The sequence below is a fragment of the Nerophis lumbriciformis genome, linkage group LG07 (assembly GCF_033978685.3).
Source record: "Nerophis lumbriciformis linkage group LG07, RoL_Nlum_v2.1, whole genome shotgun sequence".
Classification (NCBI taxonomy): Eukaryota; Metazoa; Chordata; class Actinopteri; order Syngnathiformes; family Syngnathidae; genus Nerophis; species Nerophis lumbriciformis.
In genome coordinates this window covers 2,877,501-2,885,000 of record NC_084554.2, presented here as the reverse complement: position 1 = coordinate 2,885,000, position 7,500 = coordinate 2,877,501, and the positions used below count along the sequence as shown (strand labels likewise).

The window sequence follows — 7,500 nt, the reverse complement described above, 5'->3', positions numbered from 1 at the left end:
GTCATCCGCCTGCCGGGGGAACACCCCACGCGCAAAATCCTGGACTTCAACCCGCAGCGAGCTGGCTGGAGACGCCCTAGAGGCGCCCCCAGGACTCGCTGGCTGGATGTATTAGCCCAGGACCTTAAGGCCTGCAATGTGACTATGGCACAAGCTCAACACCTTGCCCACAACAGACCCAGATGGAGAGACCTGGTTGCTATGGTCGGCTCATGACACCACCCTGTTCAGTGAGACCGCTGACCAGCTCAGGGAGGCCCTCGGTGTGTTTGATGAGGAGACCAAACAGCTCGGCCTGAAAATCAGCTGGTCCAAAACCGAACTCATGCATATCGGCGATGGACCAGACCCACCACCCTTCTTATTTGAGGATACCCCTGTCCACTTTGTCCCTACCTTCAGATACCTCTGCTCGACAGTCACCAACACCGGCGACCTCAAACGAGAGGTGGACCGCCGTCGCGCCCTTGCAGCCTCCGTCATGCAGTCCCTGTGGAGACCCCACCGGCACATATCTCGGGACACCAAGTTGAGGGTCTACAATTCCTCTGTCATCTCTGTCCTTCTGTACGGCTCGGAAACATGGCCGCTGAATAACATCCTGGCGGCCAGGCTAGATGGCTTTGATTCCAGAGCCCTCAGGAGGACAGAAGGCATCACGTGGAGCCAGCATGTCACCAACAAGACCCTAAGAGAGCTAACCCAACAGCTCCCAGCCTCTCGCTTCGCAGCAATGCGGCGAGTGCGCTGGTATGGCCATGTCATCCGCCTGCCGGGGGAACACCCCACGCGCAAAATCCTGGACTTCAACCCGCAGCGAGCTGGCTGGAGACGCCCTAGAGGCGCCCCCAGGACTCGCTGGCTGGATGTATTAGCCCAGGACCTTAAGGCCTGCAATGTGACTATGGCACAAGCTCAACACCTTGCCCACAACAGACCCAGATGGAGAGACCTGGTTGCTATGGTCGGCTCATGACACCACCCTGTTCAGTGAGACCGCTGACCAGCTCAGGGAGGCCCTCGGTGTGTTTGATGAGGAGACCAAACAGCTCGGCCTGAAAATCAGCTGGTCCAAAACCGAACTCATGCATATCGGCGATGGACCAGACCCACCACCCTTCTTATTTGAGGATACCCCTGTCCACTTTGTCCCTACCATCAGATACCTCAACTCGACAGTCACCAACACCGGCGACCTCAAACGAGAGGTGGACCGCCGTCGCGCCCTTGCAGCCTCCGTCATGCAGTCCCTGTGGAGACCCCACCGGCACATATCTCGGGACACCAAGTTGAGGGTCTACAATTCCTCTGTCATCTCTGTCCTTCTGTACGGCTCGGAAACATGGCCGCTGAATAACATCCTGGCGGCCAGGCTAGATGGCTTTGATTCCAGAGCCCTCAGGAGGATAGAAGGCATCACGTGGAGCCAGCATGTCACCAACAAGACCCTAAGAGAGCTAACCCAACAGCTCCCAGCCTCTCGCCTCGCAGCAATGCGGCAAGTGCGCTGGTATGGCCATGTCATCCGCCTGCCGGGGGAACACCCCACGCGCAAAATCCTGGACTTCAACCCGCAGCGAGCTGGCTGGAGACGCCCTAGAGGCGCCCCCAGGACTCGCTGGCTGGATGTATTAGACCAGGACCTTAAGGCCTGCAATGTGACTATGGCACAAGCTCAATACCTTGCCCACAACAGACCCAGATGGAGAGACCTGGTTGCTATGGTCGGCTCATGACACCACCCTGTTCAGTGAGACCGCTGACCAGCTCAGGGAGGCCCTCGGTGTGTTTGATGAGGAGACCAAACAGCTCGGCCTGAAAATCAGCTGGTCCAAAACCGAACTCATGCATATCGGCGATGGACCAGACCCACCACCCTTCTTATTTGAGGATACCCCTGTCCACTTTGTCCCTACCATCAGATACCTCAACTCGACAGTCACCAACACCGGCGACCTCAAACGAGAGGTGGACCGCCGTCGCGCCCTTGCAGCCTCCGTCATGCAGTCCCTGTGGAGACCCCACCGGCACATATCTCGGGACACCAAGTTGAGGGTCTACAATTCCTCTGTCATCTCTGTCCTTCTGTACGGCTCGGAAACATGGCCGCTGAATAACATCCTGGCGGCCAGGCTAGATGGCTTTGATTCCAGAGCCCTCAGGAGGATAGAAGGCATCACGTGGAGCCAGCATGTCACCAACAAGACCCTAAGAGAGCTAACCCAACAGCTCCCAGCCTCTCGCCTCGCAGCAATGCGGCGAGGGCGCTGGTATGGCCATGTCATCCGCCTGCCGGGGGAACACCCCACGCGCAAAATCCTGGACTTCAACCCGCAGCGAGCTGGCTGGAGACGCCCTAGAGGCGCCCCCAGGACTCGCTGGCTGGATGTATTAGCCCAGGACCTTAAGGCCTGCAATGTGACTATGGCACAAGCTCAACACCTTGCCCACAACAGACCCAGATGGAGAGACCTGGTTGCTATGGTCGGCTCTACGCGCCCTGAAGTGCAAGAGGACTAAGTAAGTAAGTAAGTGCATACAACACGACACATCGCAATTTCCAGTTTCTCTTTTCAACGTGTTCAAAAAGGAGTAGGAAGAAGCAGAGCTTATTTAATCCTACCACTTGTCCCACCTTCCCTTTATTTCGAAAATCCTCGAAAAAATTGTCGCACAGCAGCTAAATGAACACTTAGTGTCTAACAATCTCTGTGAACCTTTTCAATCCGGTTTCAGGGCAAATCACTCTACGGAGACAGCCCTCGCAAAAATGACTAATGATCTACTGCTAACGATGGATTCCGATGCGTCATCTATGTTGCTGCTTCTTGATCTTAGCGCTGCTTTCGATACCGTCGATCATAATATTTTATTAGAGCGTATCAAAACACGTATTGGTATGTCAGACTTAGCTTTGTCGTGGTTTAACTCTTATCTTACTGACAGGATGCAATGCGTCTCCCATAATAATGTGACCTCGGACTACACTCTTAGAAATAAGGGTTCTAAAAGGGTTCTTCTACAAGGGCTGAGGTTCTAACTGGAACCATTTGCTTCTGAAAAACCCTTTCCCAAAGAAAGGGTTTTTCAAGGGTTCTTGGTAACGCTAATGGTTCCAGTAAGAACCATTTTGATCCAGAGAACCCTTTAAAACCCCTTTTCTGAATAATTGGTTTTAAAAGGGTTCTCACTAACACTAAGGGTTCCAGTAAGAACTATTTTGATCCAGAGAACCGTTTTTGGAAGAAAGAGTTCTTCAGGGATTGTTGAAAGCATGGGTAAGATCCTGTGTCACCAGGGACATACTTCCTGATAACATTTGCCAATAATGGTGCCTATCTTTAAATAAATGTTTTTCTCATTAAAATGTTTGTTCAATGTCAACATGATAAATGACCACAATATAATATGAACTAAACTGATCTGTAGAATACAATATGGTTCTTTATAGAACCCTCAGAAGACAAGACGGTTATCAGTGAAAACCTTTGAAAAGGGATGTTTTTAGAACCCCCTGTGTCAGGTCTAGATGAAACCCTTGAAACATGAAAGAGTTCTTTGTGGAACTCCCTGTGTGAGTTCTAGATGAAACCTTTGAAACATGAAAGAGTTCTTAGTGGAACTCCCTGTGTGGGTTCTAGATGAAACCTTTGAAACATGAAAGGGTTCTTAGTGGAACTCCCTGCATGGGTTCTAGATGAAACCCTTGACAAACGAAAGGTTTTCTTAGTGGAACTCCCTGTGTGGGTTCTAGATGAAACCCTTGAAATACGAAAGGGTTCTTAGTGGAACTCCCTGCGTGGGTTCTAGATGAAAGTCTTGAAATACAAAAGGGTTCTTAGTGGAACTCCCTGTGTGGGTTCTAGATGAAACCCTTGAAATACGAAAGGGTTCTTAGTGGAACTCCCTGCGTGGGTTCTAGATGAAACCCTTGAAACATGAAAGGGTTCTTAGTGGAACTCCCTGCGTGGGTTCTAGATGAAAGTCTTGAAATACAAAAGGGTTCTTAGTGGAACTCCCTGTGTGGGTTCTAGATGAAACCCTTGAAATACGAAAGGGTTCTTAGTGGAACTCCCTGTGTGGGTTCTAGATGAAACCTTTGAAACATGAAAGGGTTCTTAGTGGAACTCCCTGCATAGGTTCTAGATGAAACCCTTGACAAACGAAAGGTTTTCTTAGTGGAACTCCCTGTGTGGGTTCTAGATGAAACCCTTGAAATACGAAAGGGTTCTTAGTGGAACTCCCTGCGTGGGTTCTAGATGACAGTCTTGAAATACAAAAGGGTTCTTAGTGGAACTCCCTGTGTGGGTTCTAGATGAAACCCTTGAAATACGAAAGGGTTCTTAGTGGAACTCCCTGCGTGGGTTCTAGATGAAACCCTTGAAACATGAAAGGGTTCTTAGTGGAACTCCCTGCGTGGGTTCTAGATGAAAGTCTTGAAATACAAAAGGGTTCTTAGTGGAACTCCCTGTGTGGGTTCTAGATGAAACCCTTGAAATACGAAAGGGTTCTTAGTGGAACTCCCTGTGTGGGTTCTATATGAAAGTCTTGAAATACAAAAGGGTTCTTAGTGGAACTCCCTGTGTGGGTTCTAGATGAAACCCTTGAAATACGAAAGGGTTCTTAGTAGAACTCCCTGTGTGGGTTCTAGATGAAACCCTTGAAACATGAAAGGGTTCTTAGTGGAACTCCCTGCGTGGGTTCTTTGTAGAACCTCTCATGGGGGGTTCTGGGTGGAACCTTACACACACAGTTCTAGGTAGAACCCTCCAAAAGGGTTCCAGGTGGAACCTATATAAAAAGGTTCTACCTGGAGCCTATGAGGACGAGCCGAAGAACCTTATATGGTTCTACTTAGCACTTTTATTTCTAAGAGTGTATGTTAAGGTAACGTGCGGAGTTCCTCAGGGTTCGGTTCTTGGCCCTGCACTCTTTAGTATTTACATGCTGCCGCTAGGCGACATCATACGCAAATACGGTGTTAGCTTTCATTGTTATGCTGATGACAGCCAACTCTACATGCCCCTAAAGCTGACCAACACGCCGGATTGTAGTCAGCTGGAGGCGTGTCTTAATGAAATTAAACAATGGATGTCCGCTAACTTCTTGCAACTCAACGCCAAGAAAACGGAAATGCTGATTATCGGTCCTGCTAAACACCGACATTTATTTAATAATACCACCTTAACATTTGACAACCAAACAATTACACAAGGCGAATCAGTAAAGAATCTGGCTATTATCTTCCACCCAACTCTCTCCTTTGAGTCACACATTAAGAGTGTTACTAAAACGGCCTTCTTTCATCTCCGTAATATCGCTAAAATTCGTTCTATTTTATCCACTAGCGACGCTGAGATCATTATTCATGCGTTCGTTACGTCTCGTCTCGACTACTGTAACGTATTATTTTGGGGTCTCCCTATGTCTAGCATTAAAAGACTACAGTTGGTACAAAATGCGGCTGCTAGACTTTTGACAAGAACAAGAAAGTTTGATCATATTACGCCTATACTGTATATACCTTTATATACATATATACATATATATATACCTATACTGGCTCACCTGCACTGGCTTCCTGTGCACTTAAGATGCGACTTTAAGGTTTTACTACTTACGTATAAAATACTACACGGTCTAGCTCCGTCCTATCTTGTCGATTGTATTGTACCATATGTCCCGGCAAGAAATCTGCGTTCAAAGAACTCCGGCTTATTAGTGATTCCCAGAGCCCAAAAAAAGTCTGCGGGCTATAGAGCGTTTTCTATTGGGGCTCCAGTACTATGGAATGCCCTCCAAATTGAATTCTGTCTCTGTTTGATTCCTTGCCTTTTGTCTTGTTTAATAGATGTCCTCAGTGTTTGAACGTGACACTTTGTGACTTCAATAATAAATATGGCATTTTTTTTTCCATAACTTGAGTTGATTTATTTTGTAAAACCTTGTTACATTGTTTAATGCATCCAGCGGGGCATCACAACAAAATGAGGCATAATAATGTATTAATTCTAAGGCTGAAACGACGCGTCGACGTAGTCGACGTCATCGGTTACGTAAATACGTCGACGCCGTTTTTGTGCGTCGGCGCGTCGCATATTTACGTCACACTACTTTACTGTCATGGCGGAGCGCAAAGCAGACGATGCGAGCGAGGGGAAAAAAGCACGCCAAAAGTCGTCAAAAGTGTGGGAGTATTTCAATAAACGGCCTAATAATGTTGTTGTATGCACACTGTGTCGAGCGGAAATGGCCTATCATAGCAGCACAACGGCTATGAACGAACATTTGAAAAGAAAACCCCCGACAGCGTTCTTGCCATCACCATCAACAAGTCAATCGTCCGCGTGCGTATACGTTGTCATTATTACACAAAAACATGAATGTGTCATTTGTATCTGCATTGTAAATTCATAAACTAAAACACCGTTTCGCTCTGAGAGGCGCGTTTGGCGTGCCTGTTCAGTGTTTACAAAGACGCGCTCCTCTTTAACGCTGTGGAGAGGCGGCGGCGGCGAGCGAGCCGGGAGCGACGCCGCAATCGTGCCCAGGTGCGCGATCCGCGCAGTTGGAAGAGAAAAGACTTTGTGTAAAATGAAAAGATTGTAAACCTGGCAAAGCCGTCTGGCGTTCAGTCTGTCGGTCCTGAAAGAACCCCACGGCACAAGACGTGTCACAAACGCTAACGTTAATTAGTTGTGCAAATACCTTTTACAACATTAACAGTTACATATACTATGTACAAACCAACAATTAACTTTCACTTTAATCATACTATCATTGTTGTGTTATTAAGCAAAATAAGCAATACTTTTACTTTTGTTGAAATGTTTACACTGTACACTTTTTTGTATTGGATGTTTAGCTTTATTTTTGCACATTTTAGCAAATAAGCAATACTTTTACTTTTGTTGAAATGTTTACACTTGTTACAGAATATTTCCGTTTTGCACTTTTTTGTATTGGATGTTTATCTTTACTTTTGCACATTTTAAAGCAAAATAAGCAATACTTTTACTTTTGAAATGCTTATACTATTCCAGAATATTAAGATTTGCACTGGATGTTTACTTTTATATTTGCACATTAAAAAGCAAATAAGCTACTTTTAATTTTGTTAAATGTTAAAAGTTTTAAATGTTTACATTGTTACAGAATATTTTGTCATGTTGTTGTCAATGTTGACTGACTAGAGGCCATACTTTTTTTTTTGTAAATAAAAGCCATGCCTTTTGAAAAAACTGGCCTACATTTATTTTTTCCTCTTCATTTTAAATTAAAAAAAAAAAATCGGTAAAAGGAAAAATAATCTATAGATTAATCGAAAAAAATAATCTATAGATTAACCGATTAATCGAAAAAAATAATCTATAGATTAATCGATAGAAAAATAATCGTTAGCTGCAGCCCTAATTAATTCCACCACTGTATGTATCGGAATCGGTAATTAAGAGTTGGACAATATCGGCAAAAAAGCCATTATCGGACATCCCTACTAAA

At 46.0% G+C, this 7,500-nt stretch overlaps 1 protein-coding gene across 2 annotated transcripts in view; it reads right to left on the bottom strand.

Annotated features, from left to right (window-relative positions):
* The window catches only part of LOC133609891 (integrin beta-1-like), a 214,519-nt gene that overhangs the window by 90,981 nt on the left and 116,038 nt on the right, over positions 1–7,500 (bottom strand). The window lies entirely within an intron of this gene.